We start from the raw sequence: 20,232 nt of genomic DNA on the forward strand, positions 1-20,232 counted from the left end.
TTGTTAACAGTCTGTGCAACAAATAAACAGATTATAATGGGAGGGGATTTTAATTTGCAGTTAGGAGACAAAGGGGATAGTAGTTTGATGGTGTTAGAAGGGGTTTTGCAGGGGCATGGGTTGGTGGATGGGGGGCAGGGAGTGAATCCAAAAGTTTGTATGTCAACGTGGAGGAACTCGAGGGGGGTGGAAAAGAGGCTAGATTATGTGTTTTTTTCAAAAGGTTTGGTTTTGGAAGGAGGGGGAGTGAAGCCTGTGTTTTTTTCTGATCATGATTTGGTTTGGTTTGTAGTTAAGGGGCAAAATGTGAAGTTTGGTAAAGGGTACTGGAGAATGAATATAGAGATTTTGAGGGAAAGGCAGTTCTGTGAAGAGTATGTATGTTTTTTCAAGGGGTTAGAGGGGTTAAAGGTCATGTATGATGATGTGGTGGGGTGGTGGGAAATGGTTAAAAATCGTTCAAAGGAGTGGATTGTTAAGTACTGTAAGAGAAGAATGAGCAATTTTAGGAGGCAAGCAGGGAAGTTGCAGAGAGATTTAGAGTTGATATTTGAAGAGTATAATGTTGGGGGCACTTTTGACTGGGATAGGGTTAACTTGCTGAAGAGACAGATAAAGGGTTTGTATGAAGATCAAGCTAAACGGTTTTTGTTGAAAAGGAGACATGAGACAAGGGAGAATGGGGAGGCGTGTAATGCTGGGTTTTTTAGGTCAGTAAGGGATCAAAAAGAGAAGCAAATAATTGTTGAGTTAAAGGATAAGGAAGGGGAGATTCTGGGGAAAACCGAAGAGATAACTGAATATGTGGGTCAGTATTTTCAACAATTTTTCAGTAAAAGAGAGATAGTAAAGGAGAAAAGTGATTTTTTTGTTAATTTCCTGTCTAGCGTAGTCCCTGATGAGGTTGGGGCTGAGTTAAATTCTCCAATAACATTGGAAGAGGTGGAAGGAGCATTGAGAAGGATGAGTAAAGGTAAGGTGCCAGGGATTGATGGCCTACCAGTTGAATTTTATGTTAGGTTTTTCAATATTTTAGGTCCTCATTTGATGGAGGTGGTGCGGGAAGTGTTAGAAAATAAAAGTATGAGTGGTTCAATGGCAACTGGAGTGATAACTCTTCTATATAAAAAAGGCGAAAGGTCGGACATAACAAATTATAGGCCGCTCACAATGCTTACAGTGGACTATAAGATTATAGCAAAGGTGTTGGCAGACAGATTGAGGAAAGCCCTTCCCCATGTGGTGCATGTTGATCAAACATGTGGAGTTGAGGGTCGCAGCATTAAGTGGAATCTTCAGCTGATCAGGGATGTTATAGCATGGGTGGAGGATAGGGAGTTACCATTGATGGTGGTTAGCTTAGATCAGGCTAAAGCCTTTGATAGGGTGAATAGATGGTTTCTGTTTAAGGTAATGGAGAGGATGGGTTTGGGTGAGGGATATATAGGGTGGATTAGAACGCTGTATACTGGGGCTAGGTGTTTGGTGCAGGTGAACGGGGCATTAGGACAGAGCTTTGATGTGTGGGAGGGAGTGAGACAGGGGTGTCCTCTCTCTCCTTTACTTTTTGTTCTCTATATGGAGCCATTGGCTCAGGCGATAAGGCGAGATGGCAGAATAAAAGGTCTGCGGGTACCAGGAGGTAAGGGGGCGGTAGTGAAACTATCGCAGTACGCAGATGATACTACACTACTGTTGGATTCAGACAAGTGTCTTGAGAGGGCATTGCATTTGTTTGAGGAGTTTTCCTTAGCATCTGGGGCTAGTCTAAATATTTCAAAATCAGCTGTTAAGTTTTTTGGGAAGTTTAGGCAAAGACGGAATGGAATTGGGGGGTTGCAGGTGTGTGAGGGGCCTTTAAAAATTTTGGGTATAAGATTTCAGAATGAAGGCTCAGCTACTCTGAATTGGGAAGAGCGCATTGTTTCGGTGCAGAAGAGGCTAGCAAGGTGGAAAGGGCGAAGATTGACATTGTGGGGGAAAGTTTTGGTACTGAAGATAGAGGTGTTGTCAGTGTTTCAGTACTTGGCTGTCATTTATCCTTTGCCGGCTAGTATGAGGAAGTCAGTAATAAGGTTAATATTTACGTTTGTCTGGGGAGGAAGATATGAATATGTAAAAAGAACTGAAATGTTTAATTCGATTAAGGAAGGAGGGCGGGATGTACCTCATGTTCCTTTAAAGCTTGATTGTTTTTTTGTGTCTTCAATCTTGGCCCAGTTAGCGGGGACTGCTGAGCATCCGTCTTGGTTTTTTCTTAGGTTATTTTTTTCTTATCAAGCAAGGCACGTGATGAGGTGGTCCAATGAGGGTCCAAGGTCGGAAACGCAGCCGTGGCATTATAGGCATGCAGTTAAATGGATGAGTAAATATCCTGAGAGTAAGGAGATAACAGTGTGTTTGGACCAGAGGATGTTGTATGGAAAGGTAAGGGAGAGGGTGTCTAGTGTAGTTCGGGTGGGGGTCTCAAGGGAGGTGTGGTTGAATATTCAACCCAAAAATCTTGATAATGACTTAAAAGATCTTAATTGGTTGTGTTTTTTGAGGCGTTTGCCCGTAAAAGAGATCATGTATAGGCACGGTATAGCAAAAGATGGAAAGTGCCCAAGGGAGGGGTGTTGGGAAGAAGAGACAATAAAACATACTTTTTGGGAGTGTGGGTTTGCACAGAGGGTGTGGGGGAGGGGAAAGAGGGTGTTAGGGGTGATCTCAGGAAATTTTAAGGTGTCGGGGGAGAATGTAATCGGTGGAATAAGAAGTAAGAAGGGGGAAGGGAAAGTGGCTTATATGCTGTGGTTAATAATAAGTTTGGTCAAAAAAGGACTTTGGGAGGAAAGACAGGGAATATGTAGGGGGAAAGGGAAAAGGTCAGAAGAAGGGGTAATACGGGGAGTGGAGTATGAAGTAAGGGCAAGGATTAGGTGGGATATACAAAGATGGGGGAAACATGCAGCTAAAGAGAGGTGGAAAGGGTTGTTTGGGTTATATGATGACGAATGGAAAGAGAATGAGATGAGATAATATGTGTATGTAATTTTGAGTTGTATGTGAATAAAAAAAAAAAAAAAAAAAAAAAAATAAAAAAAAATCTGTTCTTATCAGTTTAATATCTGATACGTCCCCTATCCGGGGACTGCATATTAAATTGATTTTTGGCACATGGAGCCGGAACCGGGGCTTGCTCCGTCCACTCCACGCATCGACCTGGTATTGCAGTGCCTTTTTGGGGACTGCGAATTGTTGTGACTAATAGAAGAACCAACAACACCACTGGAATTTTGTCAGAGAATACAGAAATACGCAGGAAGCGCATACAGAATGACGATGAGGTGACCGTTGACGATGACCGTGCCACAGAGAAAGCAGCAAGCTGCGGTCATATGAGCATAGGGAAAAAAGAAGAACAAAAGCGTCGGTTGCCGGCCGGCTGACTCATCACCGTCACAGCACGTTTTTTGATGTCCCTCTTATTTGAGAGTCTTTACCAACGAGCTGATGAGTCGAATCAGGGGTTTGTGTTGGATGGATTAGGGACACCTGATTCAAATCAAGGTCAGGCACGCACGCACGCAGCAGTCAAGCAATGGAAGGTGCCCCGTCCTTCCTTTTCTTGGGGGAGGGGAAGGTCACCGTGTTTGAGGATGGCGAAGGGGGATAGGGCGCCTCTGCCTGGAGGCCAGGCAACTCATACTTACCTGGCAGGGGAGACACCATGATCAGGAAGGTGGTTCACCCAGGGCGAGGCTCGGCCATTGCACTCCGGTTGTGCTGACCCCTGCGAATTCCCCAAATGTGGGAATCTCGACTGCATAATTTATGGTAGTGGGGGACTGCGTTCGCGCTCTCCCCTGTACACACTGGTTAAAAGCAGATAGCGTGGAGGGAAAAAGCGTGCGGTTCTTGACGCTTGTGGCGCCGCCCACTGCCCCAAAGGGTGAAGTTGCACCAGTTTTGTTATGTTTCTGTCTCTTTCTGCTGTGTCAGCCAGTGACCCGGAGAGTTCAGAGAACTGAACTGCGTCTGTTTTCATCGAGGTTGTCGAAACCTGCGACCGGTTTGCCGAATGTGGTTTTTCCCACAAACTTTGATATTCAACGGACGAGTTGATTGACAGCAGTGGTCCCAAAGGCAAAGTTGTTCGGATGGAGGTTTTCTGTCGTATGGTACGACTGTCTCGTGCGCGTGCTGTGAAAAAGCACGCGACATACGTTCGCCTATAGCCGCTCTCATGTTGTTGCTTTTTCATTTTAAAGCGCCACTAGGTGGCCATTCACCGCGTCCTTTCTCGCCTGACCCCAGACTGAGCCCGTGCACGGGTGTACCGGCTTGGGTGAAATTGTCTCGTTCCGTCCAAGAGCTATAGCCGTTCTAGCAGACCCCGCCTCGCCCAGCCCGTAGGTTTCGGCCTGCCGCCGCCAAGCTGAATCGAAATTCCCACTTTTTTTCCGATCTGGACAGACAGTCAGACTCCAGAGAATCTTTCTGCACTGGTTTGGGCCAGATCGGGCAAAAGACCTAGGACTAGTGTGCAAAAGTAGGTTTTTCACAAAATCCCAAATACCCGAAAATTTCGCCAGCGCAACCTTCGAATCCGAGGCATGCGTCTCGCTCGGCTCGAGCCAAGGATTCCGATGATATAAGACACTTGGTTCTGCGGCGTGCGGTTTGGGAGCTACGAGCCATTTCGTACTTTCGGTGGCTGTAGCGCCACCGCCGGGCCCATCGGGGGGCCAGCCTTGGTGATGTTGTAGAGCGAGTGGCTAGTACCATCCCTCAAAGTTTCAGGTCTCTACGACGTACGGCCTTTGCCAACCCTCCCCCCCCTCACCGCTTCCCAGATGGGCGTCGCCTTTGCCGGCTCCCCTGCCGCTGCGTCATTGTGTCATCGCTTCTCGGCCTTTTGGCTAAGATCAAGTGTAGTATCTGTTCTTATCAGTTTAATATCTGATACGTCCCCTATCCGGGGACTGCATATTAAATTGATTTTTGGCACATGGAGCCGGAACCGGGGCTTGCTCCGTCCACTCCACGCATCGACCTGGTATTGCAGTGCCTCCAGGAACGGTGTGCTTCCCCTTTTTGGGGACTGCGAATTGTTGTGACTAATAGAAGAACCAACAACACCACTGGAATTTTGTCAGAGAATACAGAAATACGCAGGAAGCGCATACAGAATGACGATGAGGTGACCGTTGACGATGACCGTGCCACAGAGAAAGCAGCAAGCTGCGGTCATATGAGCATAGGGAAAAAAGAAGAACAAAAGCGTCGGTTGCCGGCCGGCTGACTCATCACCGTCACAGCACGTTTTTTGATGTCCCTCTTATTTGAGAGTCTTTACCAACGAGCTGATGAGTCGAATCGGGGGTTTGTGTTGGATGGATTAGGGACACCTGATTCAAATCAAGGTCAGGCACGCACGCACGCAGCAGTCAAGCAATGGAAGGTGCCCCGTCCTTCCTTTTCTTGGGGGAGGGGAAGGTCACCGTGTTTGAGGGTGGCGAAGGGGGATAGGGCGCCTCTGCCTGGAGGCCAGGCAACTCATACTTACCTGGCAGGGGAGACACCATGATCAGGAAGGTGGTTCACCCAGGGCGAGGCTCGGCCATTGCACTCCGGTTGTGCTGACCCCTGCGAATTCCCCAAATGTGGGAATCTCGACTGCATAATTTATGGTAGTGGGGGACTGCGTTCGCGCTCTCCCCTGTACACACTGGTTAAAAGCAGATAGCGTGGAGGGAAAAAGCGTGCGGTTCTTGACGCTTGTGGCGCCGCCCACTGCCCCAAAGGGTGAAGTTGCACCAGTTTTGTTATGTTTCTGTCTCTTTCTGCTGTGTCAGCCAGTGACCCGGAGAGTTCAGAGAACTGAACTGCGTCTGTTTTCATCGAGGTTGTCGAAACCTGCGACCGGTTTGCCGAATGTGGTTTTTCCCACAAACTTTGATATTCAACGGACGAGTTGATTGACAGCAGTGGTCCCAAAGGCAAAGTTGTTCGGATGGAGGTTTTCTGTCGTATGGTACGACTGTCTCGTGCGCGTGCTGTGAAAAAGCATGCGACATACGTTCGCCTATAGCCGCTCTCATGTTGTTGCTTTTTCATTTTGAAGCGCCACTAGGTGGCCATTCACCGCGTCCTTTCTCGCCTGACCCCAGACTGAGCCCGTGCACGGGTGTACCGGCTTGGGTGAAATTGTCTCGTTCCGTCCAAGAGCTATAGCCGTTCTAGCAGACCCCGCCTCGCCCAGCCCGTAGGTTTCGGCCTGCCGCCGCCAAGCTGAATCGAAATTCCCACTTTTTTTCCGATCTGGACGGACAGTCAGACTCCAGAGAATCTTTCTGCACTGGTTTGGGCCAGATCGGGCAAAAGACCTAGGACTAGTGTGCAAAAGTAGGTTTTTCACAAAATCCCAAATACCCGAAAATTTCGCCAGCGCAACCTTCGAATCCGAGGCATGCGTCTCGCTCGGCTCGAGCCAAGGATTCCGATGATATAAGACACTTGGTTCTGCGGCGTGCGGTTTGGGAGCTACGAGCCATTTCGTACTTTCGGTGGCTGTAGCGCCACCGCCGGGCCCATCGGGGGGCCAGCCTTGGTGATGTTGTAGAGCGAGTGGCTAGTACCATCCCTCAAAGTTTCAGGTCTCTACGACGTACGGCCTTTGCCAACCCTCCCCCCCCTCACCGCTTCCCAGATGGGCGTCGCCTTTGCCGGCTCCCCTGCCGCTGCGTCATTGTGTCATCGCTTCTCGGCCTTTTGGCTAAGATCAAGTGGTCTGGTCTGACGGTAGAGACAGCGATCGCCTCTTGTTGGACCTTTGTCTCGTGTGTTGCTTGTCACACGGGACATACAGCCTTCAGGAGGTACATTGACAAGCGGCTTTTAGGGGACGACTCGTTCTTCGAGGAATCTACTTGGTTTTAAAGGTAAGCAGGTTTTTATATTATTTATTTATTTATTTGTTTATTTATTTAAATTATTGCTTATTTTATTGCTTGATTTTAGCCGCAGCGTGCTGTTGGTGCCTCCATCATGTCGGCTGCTCGTGCCGGCGTGAGGAGGCACCACAGTGTGCGTTTTAAATTTAAAAGAAAAGAGGATGGTACTCTCCAGGGCATGTCCAGACTGGACTTTTCCAGGAAGTACATCCAACAGACTCTGGGTTTTAAAGCTACAGACATAAACTGTTTATTGACTCTGCCCCTGAACCATGGTTTTGATGTGAGTTTTACATCTGCTTCTCTGTTGAGTACTTTCTGGTCTCGGTTTGAAACATGTAAAGCCAATTTCTCCATGTTCACAGTGGAAAAGCTAACTGATAATTCACTGAAAGTGGTGATTGTCAGGATGTTTAATGAAACTGTGAGTGGAGAGGATATTGTTGTATGGTTGGCAAGATACTGCTCTATTCGTGGACCACCAGTCAAGGTTTTAGATGAGGACGGTATCTGGAGCTGTGCGTGGAGAGTGCCCATCAAACAATGGGCAGATCCCAACAGCTACCATGGTCTGAGTCAAATACCATCAATGATTGTGTTGGGCGAGAATAGAGGCTACATCCACTACCAAGGGATGCCCAAGCTTTGCCGCAAATGTGGCAAACTTGGACATCTCGCCGAGGCATGTCAGGAAGTAATATGCAGAAAGTGTAGAGAAATTGGACACACCTTTGAAGAGTGCCAAAATGGCAGAAAGTGTAACCTCTGTGGAGAATCAACCCATCTCTACAGAGATTGCCCTAAAAGTTTTGCCAACAAGTTGAAAAACAACAAAATGGCCGCCCCACCCAATGTACAAACAAGTGAGGAGGCGGGCCCTGAGGTTTTGGCGGGAAATTCAATATCCCAGCCAGCCTCAGGGATTGGACAGGAAGGAGGAAGTGGGGTGGCCACAGGGGCGGAGTCAATTTTAGCAGTTGAACGAGGGGAGGAAGCCAATCCTCAAGAAGAAATTAAAGAGAAAATGGAGGAGGAAGAGGAGGAAACGGCTTCCTCCCTAGAAACAGTCCCGGAGCTGAGTGTTGTGGACAGTGGGAGTGGAACTGATTGTTCTCTCCCCAATGCTCAAGTGCAGAAAAGGTCTGCGAGATCTCCTCTGGTTCAAACAGAGGAGAAAAGGCTGAGGGCATCGCATCGGCTAGATAGTTCCTCTTCGGAAGATCTAGACCGTATGTGGCCCCCAGAATCTCCAAATGAAGTCTCTTTTCTGCACATAAAGCTAAGAACATCGTCGCCAAAGGAGTGGCAAGAGTTCCCCTCTGTGGCTCCTGAGGCGCCAAGCACTTGCCTTCCTGATTCCAGTATTTCTGGGGAAAAGGAAAGAGAAGTGCAACAAGATGTAACATGATTTTAATTCTGTCTTTGTAGTCCACTCTTGTTTTATCTTTTAAATGACTTGTACCTTTTTAGCCATACTGCTCATGGCTCTCACTATCTCTACAATTAATGTGAGAAGTGTGAAGAGCAATATGCGAGCACAGAGCGTCTTATCCTTTTTAAAATATTTTAAGTCAGATGTGTTTTTATTGCAAGAATGTGGTTTGCCGTTTTTACCAAATTACAGGAAATGGGAGGAGCTCTGGACCCCAGGACCTTCCATTTGGAGCGGGTCCAATTTTAACAAAAATGATGGTGTTGCTATTTTAATTAACAATAAGAATATCTTGGTGAAGGGCAGCACTGTGGTGAAGGACGGGCGGGCAATTTTAGCAAATCTGACTTTTTTAGGTAAGGATTTTAACGTTTTAAATGTATATGGTTTTACGGATAAAAATGAAAGGTATGAGTTTTTAGAAGACCTGCAGCCCCACATGCTAGGTAGGGCTCCTTTAGTGGTAGCAGGGGATTTTAACTGTGTTTTATCAAAGAAGGACAGAAAGAGGGTGGGAGATGATTTTAAGATTGATAAGACATCGGTTTTATTACAAAGCTTAGTTAGAGATTTTAGGTTAGTTGACTGTTTTAAAATAATGCATCAAAGAGAGGAGGGCTTCACCTGGTTCAGTGGTGACGGCACCAAAGCCTCTCGAATCGACTACCTATTTACAAGAGATTTCCCGCCAACCGATGCTACATTGACCCCACTCTTCTTCTCAGACCACTTAATGCTATCTTGCACTCTTTCACTGCCCACTGGTGTGACAGTAGGGGGAGGTCTGTGGAAGCTGAACTGCTCCCTCTTAGAAGATGAGGAGGTAGTCAGAGAATATAGGGAGCAGTTCAGCCAATGGCAGACCCTCCAAGACTTTTATGACTCACGTGCACAGTGGTGGGAGATGGTGAAGGAACGGACAAGACTTTTTTTTAGAAAGACAGGCAGAGACAAAAAGAATAGATTTAAACGACGCATGATGGGGCTGCAAAAACGACTACAAAGGTATTTTAATCTTTTAAATGACGGGTTTGATTTTAATGAAGATATTAAAATGGTAAAAGATGAGATGTCAGTTTTATCCAAAATACAAAGCAAAGGTGTCATTTTAAGGAGCAGGGAGAGGGAAACAGAGGAAGGAGAAAAGTGTACTAGGTATTTTTTTAAAAAGATAATTTCACAGGGTGGGACAATTACTGTTTTAAAAAGTGGAGGGAGGGAAGCCCACAGCACAAAAGAGATTTTAAAAGAAACTGAAGAATTTTATGAACAATTATACAATACCAAAGAAGTACACAATGACGCGATAAAGGAAGTTTTAGAGTTTTTAGAAAAGAAATTAGACAAATGTGCTATTTTATCTCAAGATTTTAACATTTTAGAGATGGACAAAGCTCTTAAAAGTTTTAAACGAGGAAAGTCCCCAGGAATAGATGGACTTCCTCTAGAGTTTTACTCCACTTTTTGGGATATTTTAGCACACGAATTACTGACTGTTTTTAAGGAATTTGAGACTCTGGACAGACTTCCTGACAGTTTTAGAATAGGGATAGTTTCACTCTTGCTAAAAAAAGGTGACAAGACTGACTTAAAAAACTGGCGACCCATTACTCTTTTAAACTTTGATTGTAAGATTTTTAGCAAAATTTTATCCATGCGCATGTCGACTGTTTTAGAGGACGTAATTCACCTGGATCAAGCATGTGCTGTGCCCGGAAGGAAGATCACGGACAGCCTGGTACTGATCAGAGATGCTATCTGTTATGCGAGAGACAGAAATATTCGGCTAGTAGTCCTAAATTTAGATTTTGAAAAAGCATTTGACCGCATCTCGCACCAGTTCCTCTTTAAGGTACTGGAGAAAATGGGGTTTCCAGGGAGGTTTATAGCCTGGGTGGGACTGCTTTACAATGGTCTGGTTAGCAGGATTTTGGTTAACGGGCATTTGTCCAAAGCTGTAAATATCCACAGCGGTGTCCGTCAGGGGTGTCCTTTATCTCCCCTTCTGTATGTGGCCTGTATTGAGCCACTGGCACAAATCTTGAGAAGGGATAAATGGATTAAAGGACTGGACGTCCCAGGGACTGGTGGACTGACAGCAACCTGCGTTTTATATATGGACGACATAACCCTTTTAGCGACTGACCTTTTATCGGTACGAAGAGCATTGGACTTGACTGACTGGTACGGTCGGGCCTCGGGCGCCAAGCTCAATAGGAACAAGTCCGAGGCCCAGCTCTTCGGGCCGTGGGGGGACGTCGACACAGGTGGACTGGATCTGGTTTTTAAAGACAACGATTTGAAAGTTTTAGGTGTAAAATTTGACAGAGAGGGTGGAGGACGGGGAAACTGGACTGACATCTTAGGGAAAGTTAGGCAAAGACTGGGTTTTTGGGGACTAAGACAGATGACAATGGAAGGGAAGGTTTTAATTTTTAAAGCCATAATTTTACCACTGATTTTACTTGTCTGTTCTGTTTTTAGTCCCCCAAGAAGATTCCTGGCCAACCTGGAGAGGGCGGTATTTTATTTCCTGTGGGGGTCCAAGTGGGAACGACTGAAAAGGGAGGTCTTTAAAAAAAGAAAGGAAAATGGTGGGAAAGGCCTCCCTGACCCCCACTTGTTTTTAGGTAGCCGCTTTACCGCCCTCCACATCGGATACGCGCTGACCCCATCCAGAGAGAATAAGACAGCGGCCATGGCTCGTTTCTGGATGGGGTCCTACCTAAGAAGCCTAAAGATTTTACCTACTGATTTAAAAACCCCAGTGTCTTTTAACTTGCCAAAAGAGTATATTTTTATCAAGACATTTTTAAAGAAATACTTTTTAGAAACAGAAGATGTGACGATTTTAACTAACCATAAGTCTCTTATCTCTCTTGTGCAGGATCGAGAAAAGGTGAGCCCAGTTCCAGGCCTCACGCCAAGTGAGGCCAAAGAAGTTTGGAGGAACGTTGCCCACCCAGCTCTCCAGAACAGGCTTAAGGACTTGGCGTGGATGGTGGCTCATGAGATCCTCCCGGTCAGGGCGGTTATGCACTCCAGAGGCATGGCCAAAAATCCCACCTGCCCACGGTCCGGGTGTAAATCCCCGGAGACCGTCTACCATCTGCTCTGGGAGTGCGGTGCTGCGCGGGACCTGTGGGCCAGGGCCGGCCCCCTGTTTTTCCCGTGCCTGCCAGCGGGTGGGGCCCAGGTGGATTACAAGCTCGCCATCCTAGGGGTGGGTCAGGGCCTAAAAGCCCTAACAACACAAGAATTTGCATCGCTCTGGCTCACCCTTAACCTGATAAAGGATGCCATCTGGGTCACCAGAAACCTGCTGGTGGGGAAACGCGTGACGGTCCCCCTCCACGCGAGCGAGCAGAGGATAAGATCAGCGCTGCAGGGTGGGCCGCACGTCGTTATTCGGATGGGGGGGCCGAGGCCACACGAGAAGGTCCCGGCCACCACCGACCTTGGCCGCCCGTAGATGCACCCTCACCACTCTGGCTACGGGAACAGCGGGCCAGCGGGCCGGAGGAGAGGGGATCTCCGCTGGGCTCTGGAAGCGAGGAGCCTTGAGCCTGTTCTGGAGAACTGGAGTGAATGGACATGTTTTGTAGGGGCTCACCCTTGATCCTGTACAAGAGACGAAGTTTTAATTGTCACGTTTTAGTCTGTTTTATCATGAATATATTTATTGTTTTCATTCATTTTATTCCTCTTTTAACACCACACTGACATACAAGGACTTTTACACAACACATCAACTGATTTTAACAAAAAAGTGACTTGTGTTTTAATGGATGTAACCATGTATGTTTATTTTATTTTTTAAAGAAGAAAGAAATGTGTGGCATAAACATGAAAATGAATTGAAATCAATATGAAAAAATGTAACAATAAAACTTTTCGAAAGAAAAAAATCTGTTCTTATCAGTTTAATATCTGATACGTCCCCTATCCGGGGACTGCATATTAAATTGATTTTTGGCACATGGAGCCGGAACCGGGGCTTGCTCCGTCCACTCCACGCATCGACCTGGTATTGCAGTGCCTCCAGGAACGGTGTGCTTCCCCTTTTTGGGGACTGCGAATTGTTGTGACTAATAGAAGAACCAACAACAAACAAACACCACTGGAATTTTGTCAGAGAATACAGAAATACGCAGGAAGCGCATACAGAATGACGATGAGGTGACCGTTGACGATGACCGTGCCACAGAGAAAGCAGCAAGCTGCGGTCATATGAGCATAGGGAAAAAAGAAGAACAAAAGCGTCGGTTGCCGGCCGGCTGACTCATCACCGTCACAGCACGTTTTTTGATGTCCCTCTTATTTGAGAGTCTTTACCAACGAGCTGATGAGTCGAATCGGGGGTTTGTGTTGGATGGATTAGGGACACCTGATTCAAATCAAGGTCAGGCACGCACGCACGCAGCAGTCAAGCAATGGAAGGTGCCCCGTCCTTCCTTTTCTTGGGGGAGGGGAAGGTCACCGTGTTTGAGGGTGGCGAAGGGGGATAGGGCGCCTCTGCCTGGAGGCCAGGCAACTCATACTTACCTGGCAGGGGAGACACCATGATCAGGAAGGTGGTTCACCCAGGGCGAGGCTCGGCCATTGCACTCCGGTTGTGCTGACCCCTGCGAATTCCCCAAATGTGGGAATCTCGACTGCATAATTTATGGTAGTGGGGGACTGCGTTCGCGCTCTCCCCTGTACACACTGGTTAAAAGCAGATAGCGTGGAGGGAAAAAGCGTGCGGTTCTTGACGCTTGTGGCGCCGCCCACTGCCCCAAAGGGTGAAGTTGCACCAGTTTTGTTATGTTTCTGTCTCTTTCTGCTGTGTCAGCCAGTGACCCGGAGAGTTCAGAGAACTGAACTGCGTCTGTTTTCATCGAGGTTGTCGAAACCTGCGACCGGTTTGCCGAATGTGGTTTTTCCCACAAACTTTGATATTCAACGGACGAGTTGATTGACAGCAGTGGTCCCAAAGGCAAAGTTGTTCGGATGGAGGTTTTCTGTCGTATGGTACGACTGTCTCGTGCGCGTGCTGTGAAAAAGCACGCGACATACGTTCGCCTATAGCCGCTCTCATGTTGTTGCTTTTTCATTTTAAAGCGCCACTAGGTGGCCATTCACCGCGTCCTTTCTCGCCTGACCCCAGACTGAGCCCGTGCACGGGTGTACCGGCTTGGGTGAAATTGTCTCGTTCCGTCCAAGAGCTATAGCCGTTCTAGCAGACCCCGCCTCGCCCAGCCCGTAGGTTTCGGCCTGCCGCCGCCAAGCTGAATCGAAATTCCCACTTTTTTTCCGATCTGGACGGACAGTCAGACTCCAGAGAATCTTTCTGCACTGGTTTGGGCCAGATCGGGCAAAAGACCTAGGACTAGTGTGCAAAAGTAGGTTTTTCACAAAATCCCAAATACCCGAAAATTTCGCCAGCGCAACCTTCGAATCCGAGGCATGCGTCTCGCTCGGCTCGAGCCAAGGATTCCGATGATATAAGACACTTGGTTCTGCGGCGTGCGGTTTGGGAGCTACGAGCCATTTCGTACTTTCGGTGGCTGTAGCGCCACCGCCGGGCCCATCGGGGGGCCAGCCTTGGTGATGTTGTAGAGCGAGTGGCTAGTACCATCCCTCAAAGTTTCAGGTCTCTACGACGTACGGCCTTTGCCAACCCTCCCCCCCCTCACCGCTTCCCAGATGGGCGTCGCCTTTGCCGGCTCCCCTGCCGCTGCGTCATTGTGTCATCGCTTCTCGGCCTTTTGGCTAAGATCAAGTGTAGTATCTGTTCTTATCAGTTTAATATCTGATACGTCCCCTATCCGGGGACTGCATATTAAATTGATTTTTGGCACATGGAGCCGGAACCGGGGCTTGCTCCGTCCACTCCACGCATCGACCTGGTATTGCAGTGCCTCCAGGAACGGTGTGCTTCCCCTTTTTGGGGACTGCGAATTGTTGTGACTAATAGAAGAACCAACAACACCACTGGAATTTTGTCAGAGAATACAGAAATACGCAGGAAGCGCATACAGAATGACGATGAGGTGACCGTTGACGATGACCGTGCCACAGAGAAAGCAGCAAGCTGCGGTCATATGAGCATAGGGAAAAAAGAAGAACAAAAGCGTCGGTTGCCGGCCGGCTGACTCATCACCGTCACAGCACGTTTTTTGATGTCCCTCTTATTTGAGAGTCTTTACCAACGAGCTGATGAGTCGAATCGGGGGTTTGTGTTGGATGGATTAGGGACACCTGATTCAAATCAAGGTCAGGCACGCACGCACGCAGCAGTCAAGCAATGGAAGGTGCCCCGTCCTTCCTTTTCTTGGGGGAGGGGAAGGTCACCGTGTTTGAGGGTGGCGAAGGGGGATAGGGCGCCTCTGCCTGGAGGCCAGGCAACTCATACTTACCTGGCAGGGGAGACACCATGATCAGGAAGGTGGTTCACCCAGGGCGAGGCTCGGCCATTGCACTCCGGTTGTGCTGACCCCTGCGAATTCCCCAAATGTGGGAATCTCGACTGCATAATTTATGGTAGTGGGGGACTGCGTTCGCGCTCTCCCCTGTACACACTGGTTAAAAGCAGATAGCGTGGAGGGAAAAAGCGTGCGGTTCTTGACGCTTGTGGCGCCGCCCACTGCCCCAAAGGGTGAAGTTGCACCAGTTTTGTTATGTTTCTGTCTCTTTCTGCTGTGTCAGCCAGTGACCCGGAGAGTTCAGAGAACTGAACTGCGTCTGTTTTCATCGAGGTTGTCGAAACCTGCGACCGGTTTGCCGAATGTGGTTTTTCCCACAAACTTTGATATTCAACGGACGAGTTGATTGACAGCAGTGGTCCCAAAGGCAAAGTTGTTCGGATGGAGGTTTTCTGTCGTATGGTACGACTGTCTCGTGCGCGTGCTGTGAAAAAGCACGCGACATACGTTCGCCTATAGCCGCTCTCATGTTGTTGCTTTTTCATTTTAAAGCGCCACTAGGTGGCCATTCACCGCGTCCTTTCTCGCCTGACCCCAGACTGAGCCCGTGCACGGGTGTACCGGCTTGGGTGAAATTGTCTCGTTCCGTCCAAGAGCTATAGCCGTTCTAGCAGACCCCGCCTCGCCCAGCCCGTAGGTTTCGGCCTGCCGCCGCCAAGCTGAATCGAAATTCCCACTTTTTTTCCGATCTGGACGGACAGTCAGACTCCAGAGAATCTTTCTGCACTGGTTTGGGCCAGATCGGGCAAAAGACCTAGGACTAGTGTGCAAAAGTAGGTTTTTCACAAAATCCCAAATACCCGAAAATTTCGCCAGCGCAACCTTCGAATCCGAGGCATGCGTCTCGCTCGGCTCGAGCCAAGGATTCCGATGATATAAGACACTTGGTTCTGCGGCGTGCGGTTTGGGAGCTACGAGCCATTTCGTACTTTCGGTGGCTGTAGCGCCACCGCCGGGCCCATCGGGGGGCCAGCCTTGGTGATGTTGTAGAGCGAGTGGCTAGTACCATCCCTCAAAGTTTCAGGTCTCTACGACGTACGGCCTTTGCCAACCCTCCCCCCCCTCACCGCTTCCCAGATGGGCGTCGCCTTTGCCGGCTCCCCTGCCGCTGCGTCATTGTGTCATCGCTTCTCGGCCTTTAGGCTAAGATCAAGTGTAGTATCTGTTCTTATCAGTTTAATATCTGATACGTCCCCTATCCGGGGACTGCATATTAAATTGATTTTTGGCACATGGAGCCGGAACCGGGGCTTGCTCCGTCCACTCCACGCATCGACCTGGTATTGCAGTGCCTCCAGGAACGGTGTGCTTCCCCTTTTCGGGGACTGCGAATTGTTGTGACTAATAGAAGAACCAACAACACCACTGGAGTTTTGTCAGAGAATACAGAAATACGCAGGAAGCGCATACAGAATGACGATGAGGTGACCGTTGACGATGACCGTGCCACAGAGAAAGCAGCAAGTTGCGGTCATATGAGCATAGGGAAAAAAGAAGAACAAAAGCGTCGGTTGCCGGCCGGCTGACTCATCACCGTCACAGCACGTTTTTTGATGTCCCTCTTATTTGAGAGTCTTTACCAACGAGCTGATGAGTCGAATCGGGGGTTTGTGTTGGATGGATTAGGGACACCTGATTCAAATCAAGGTCACGCACGCACGGACGCAGCAGTCAAGCAATGGAAGGTGCCCCGTCCTTCCTTTTCTTGGGGGAGGGGAAGGTCACCGTGTTTGAGGATGGCGAAGGGGGATAGGGCGCCTCTGCCTGGAGGCCAGGCAACTCATACTTACCTGGCAGGGGAGACACCATGATCAGGAAGGTGGTTCACCCAGGGCGAGGCTCGGCCATTGCACTCCGGTTGTGCTGACCCCTGCGAATTCCCCAAATGTGGGAATCTCGACTGCATAATTTATGGTAGTGGGGGACTGCGTTCGCGCTCTCCCCTGTACACACTGGTTAAAAGCAGATAGCGTGGAGGGAAAAAGCGTGTGGTTCTTGACGCTTGTGGCGCCGCCCACTGCCCCAAAGGGTGAAGTTGCACCAGTTTTGTTATGTTTCTGTCTCTTTCTGCTGTGTCAGCCAGTGACCCGGAGAGTTCAGAGAACTGAACTGCGTCTGTTTTCATCGAGGTTGTCGAAACCTGCGACCGGTTTGCCGAATGTGGTTTTTCCCACAAACTTTGATATTCAACGGACGAGTTGATTGACAGCAGTGGTCCCAAAGGCAAAGTTGTTCGGATGGAGGTTTTCTGTCGTATGGTACGACTGTCTCGTGCGCGTGCTGTGAAAAAGCACGCGACATACGTTCGCCTATAGCCGCTCTCATGTTGTTGCTTTTTCATTTTAAAGCGCCACTAGGTGGCCATTCACCGCGTCCTTTCTCGCCTGACCCCAGACTGAGCCCGTGCACGGGTGTACCGGCTTGGGTGAAATTGTCTCGTTCCGTCCAAGAGCTATAGCCGTTCTAGCAGACCCCGCCTCGCCCAGCCCGTAGGTTTCGGCCTGCCGCCGCCAAGCTGAATCGAAATTCCCACTTTTTTTCCGATCTGGACGGACAGTCAGACTCCAGAGAATCTTTCTGCACTGGTTTGGGCCAGATCGGGCAAAAGACCTAGGACTAGTGTGCAAAAGTAGGTTTTTCACAAAATCCCAAATACCCGAAAATTTCGCCAGCGCAACCTTCGAATCCGAGGCATGCGTCTCGCTCGGCTCGAGCCAAGGATTCCGATGATATAAGACACTTGGTTCTGCGGCGTGCGGTTTGGGAGCTACGAGCCATTTCGTACTTTCGGTGGCTGTAGCGCCACCGCCGGGCCCATCGGGGGGCCAGCCTTGGTGATGTTGTAGAGCGAGTGGCTAGTACCATCCCTCAAAGTTTCAGGTCTCTACGACGTACGGCCTTTGCCAACCCTCCCCCCCCTCACCGCTTCCCAGATGGGCGTCGCCTTTGCCGGCTCCCCTGCCGCTGCGTCATTGTGTCATCGCTTCTCGGCCTTTAGGCTAAGATCAAGTGTAGTATCTGTTCTTATCAGTTTAATATCTGATACGTCCCCTATCCGGGGACTGCATATTAAATTGATTTTTGGCACATGGAGCCGGAACCGGGGCTTGCTCCGTCCACTCCACGCATCGACCTGGTATTGCAGTGCCTCCAGGAACGGTGTGCTTCCCCTTTTCGGGGACTGCGAATTGTTGTGACTAATAGAAGAACCAACAACACCACTGGAGTTTTGTCAGAGAATACAGAAATACGCAGGAAGCGCATACAGAATGACGATGAGGTGACCGTTGACGATGACCGTGCCACAGAGAAAGCAGCAAGTTGCGGTCATATGAGCATAGGGAAAAAAGAAGAACAAAAGCGTCGGTTGCCGGCCGGCTGACTCATCACCGTCACAGCACGTTTTTTGATGTCCCTCTTATTTGAGAGTCTTTACCAACGAGCTGATGAGTCGAATCGGGGGTTTGTGTTGGATGGATTAGGGACACCTGATTCAAATCAAGGTCACGCACGCACGGACGCAGCAGTCAAGCAATGGAAGGTGCCCCGTCCTTCCTTTTCTTGGGGGAGGGGAAGGTCACCGTGTTTGAGGATGGCGAAGGGGGATAGGGCGCCTCTGCCTGGAGGCCAGGCAACTCATACTTACCTGGCAGGGGAGACACCATGATCAGGAAGGTGGTTCACCCAGGGCGAGGCTCGGCCATTGCACTCCGGTTGTGCTGACCCCTGCGAATTCCCCAAATGTGGGAATCTCGACTGCATAATTTATGGTAGTGGGGGACTGCGTTCGCGCTCTCCCCTGTACACACTGGTTAAAAGCAGATAGCGTGGAGGGAAAAAGCGTGTGGTTCTTGACGCTTGTGGCGCCGCCCACTGCCCCAAAGGGTGAAGTTGCACCAGTTTTGTTATGTTTCTGTCTCTTTCTGCTGTGTCAGCCAGTGACCCGGAGAGTTCAGAGAACTGAACTGCGTCTGTTTTCATCGAGGTTGTCGAAACCTGCGACCGGTTTGCCGAATGTGGTTTTTCCCACAAACTTTGATATTCAACGGACGAGTTGATTGACAGCAGTGGTCCCAAAGGCAAAGTTGTTCGGATGGAGGTTTTCTGTCGTATGGTACGACTGTCTCGTGCGCGTGCTGTGAAAAAGCACGCGACATACGTTCGCCTATAGCCGCTCTCATGTTGTTGCTTTTTCATTTTAAAGCGCCACTAGGTGGCCATTCACCGCGTCCTTTCTCGCCTGACCCCAGACTGAGCCCGTGCACGGGTGTACCGGCTTGGGTGAAATTGTCTCGTTCCGTCCAAGAGCTATAGCCGTTCTAGCAGACCCCGCCTCGCCCAGCCCGTAGGTTTCGGCCTGCCGCCGCCAAGCTGAATCGAAATTCCCACTTTTTTTCCGATCTGGACGGACAGTCAGACTCCAGAGAATCTTTCTGCACTGGTTTGGGCCAGATCGGGCAAAAGACCTAGGACTAGTGTGCAAAAGTAGGTTTTTCACAAAATCCCAAATACCCGAAAATTTCGCCAGCGCAACCTTCGAATCCGAGGCATGCGTCTCGCTCGGCTCGAGCCAAGGATTCCGATGATATAAGACACTTGGTTCTGCGGCGTGCGGTTTGGGAGCTACGAGCCATTTCGTACTTTCGGTGGCTGTAGCGCCACCGCCGGGCCCATCGGGGGGCCAGCCTTGGTGATGTTGTAGAGCGAGTGGCTAGTACCATCCCTCAAAGTTTCAGGTCTCTACGACGTACGGCCTTTGCCAACCCTCCCCCCCCTCACCGCTTCCCAGATGGGCGTCGCCTTTGCCGGCTCCCCTGCCGCTGCGTCATTGTGTCATCGCTTCTCGGCCTTTAGGCTAAGATCAAGTGTAGTATCTGTTCTTATCAGTTTAATATCTGATACGTCCCCTATCCGGGGACTGCATATTAAATTGATTTTTGGCACATGGAGCCGGAACTGGGGCTTGCTCCGTCCACTCCACGCATCGACCTGGTATTGCAGTGCCTCCAGGAACGGTGTGCTTCCCCTTTTCGGGGACTGCGAATTGTTGTGACTAATAGAAGAACCAACAACACCACTGGAGTTTTGTCAGAGAATACAGAAATACGCAGGAAGCGCATACAGAATGACGATGAGGTGACCGTTGACGATGACCGTGCCACAGAGAAAGCAGCAAGTTGCGGTCATATGAGCATAGGGAAAAAAGAAGAACAAAAGCGTCGGTTGCCGGCCGGCTGACTCATCACCGTCACAGCACGTTTTTTGATGTCCCTCTTATTTGAGAGTCTTTACCAACGAGCTGATGAGTCGAATCGGGGGTTTGTGTTGGATGGATTAGGGACACCTGATTCAAATCAAGGTCACGCACGCACGGACGCAGCAGTCAAGCAATGGA

The 20,232-nt window shown here is 49.3% G+C and overlaps 11 non-coding genes and 2 pseudogenes across 11 annotated transcripts; all 13 read left to right on the plus strand.

Moving 5' to 3' along the window:
• Positions 1–3,028: 3,028 nt before the first annotated feature.
• LOC137066930 (U2 spliceosomal RNA) lies at positions 3,029–3,243 on the plus strand (annotated as a pseudogene).
• A 444-nt stretch (positions 3,244–3,687) lies between these two features.
• LOC137067062 (U1 spliceosomal RNA) lies at positions 3,688–3,851 on the plus strand. Its single transcript, XR_010902887.1, has one exon. It is a non-coding gene; the product is annotated as a U1 spliceosomal RNA (small nuclear RNA).
• Positions 3,852–4,884: 1,033 nt separating this feature from the next.
• On the plus strand, positions 4,885–5,075 carry LOC137066597 (U2 spliceosomal RNA). Its single transcript, XR_010902503.1, has one exon. It is a non-coding gene; the product is annotated as a U2 spliceosomal RNA (small nuclear RNA).
• A 468-nt stretch (positions 5,076–5,543) lies between these two features.
• LOC137067063 (U1 spliceosomal RNA) lies at positions 5,544–5,707 on the plus strand. The gene has a single exon (XR_010902888.1). It is a non-coding gene; the product is annotated as a U1 spliceosomal RNA (small nuclear RNA).
• Positions 5,708–12,256: 6,549 nt separating this feature from the next.
• LOC137066891 (U2 spliceosomal RNA) lies at positions 12,257–12,431 on the plus strand (annotated as a pseudogene).
• Positions 12,432–12,907: 476 nt separating this feature from the next.
• On the plus strand, positions 12,908–13,071 carry LOC137067064 (U1 spliceosomal RNA). Its single transcript, XR_010902889.1, has one exon. It is a non-coding gene; the product is annotated as a U1 spliceosomal RNA (small nuclear RNA).
• A 1,033-nt stretch (positions 13,072–14,104) lies between these two features.
• LOC137066598 (U2 spliceosomal RNA) lies at positions 14,105–14,295 on the plus strand. Its single transcript, XR_010902504.1, has one exon. It is a non-coding gene; the product is annotated as a U2 spliceosomal RNA (small nuclear RNA).
• A 468-nt stretch (positions 14,296–14,763) lies between these two features.
• On the plus strand, positions 14,764–14,927 carry LOC137067066 (U1 spliceosomal RNA). Its single transcript, XR_010902891.1, has one exon. It is a non-coding gene; the product is annotated as a U1 spliceosomal RNA (small nuclear RNA).
• A 1,033-nt stretch (positions 14,928–15,960) lies between these two features.
• Positions 15,961–16,151, plus strand: LOC137066829 (U2 spliceosomal RNA). Its single transcript, XR_010902713.1, has one exon. It is a non-coding gene; the product is annotated as a U2 spliceosomal RNA (small nuclear RNA).
• Positions 16,152–16,619: 468 nt separating this feature from the next.
• Positions 16,620–16,783, plus strand: LOC137067068 (U1 spliceosomal RNA). The gene has a single exon (XR_010902892.1). It is a non-coding gene; the product is annotated as a U1 spliceosomal RNA (small nuclear RNA).
• Positions 16,784–17,816: 1,033 nt separating this feature from the next.
• Positions 17,817–18,007, plus strand: LOC137066830 (U2 spliceosomal RNA). The gene has a single exon (XR_010902714.1). It is a non-coding gene; the product is annotated as a U2 spliceosomal RNA (small nuclear RNA).
• A 468-nt stretch (positions 18,008–18,475) lies between these two features.
• LOC137067069 (U1 spliceosomal RNA) lies at positions 18,476–18,639 on the plus strand. Its single transcript, XR_010902893.1, has one exon. It is a non-coding gene; the product is annotated as a U1 spliceosomal RNA (small nuclear RNA).
• A 1,033-nt stretch (positions 18,640–19,672) lies between these two features.
• Positions 19,673–19,863, plus strand: LOC137066825 (U2 spliceosomal RNA). Its single transcript, XR_010902709.1, has one exon. It is a non-coding gene; the product is annotated as a U2 spliceosomal RNA (small nuclear RNA).
• Positions 19,864–20,232: the final 369 nt, after the last annotated feature.

Source organism: Pseudorasbora parva, unplaced genomic scaffold, assembly GCF_024679245.1.
Source record: "Pseudorasbora parva isolate DD20220531a unplaced genomic scaffold, ASM2467924v1 scaffold_33, whole genome shotgun sequence".
Lineage (NCBI taxonomy): Eukaryota > Metazoa > Chordata > Actinopteri > Cypriniformes > Gobionidae > Pseudorasbora > Pseudorasbora parva.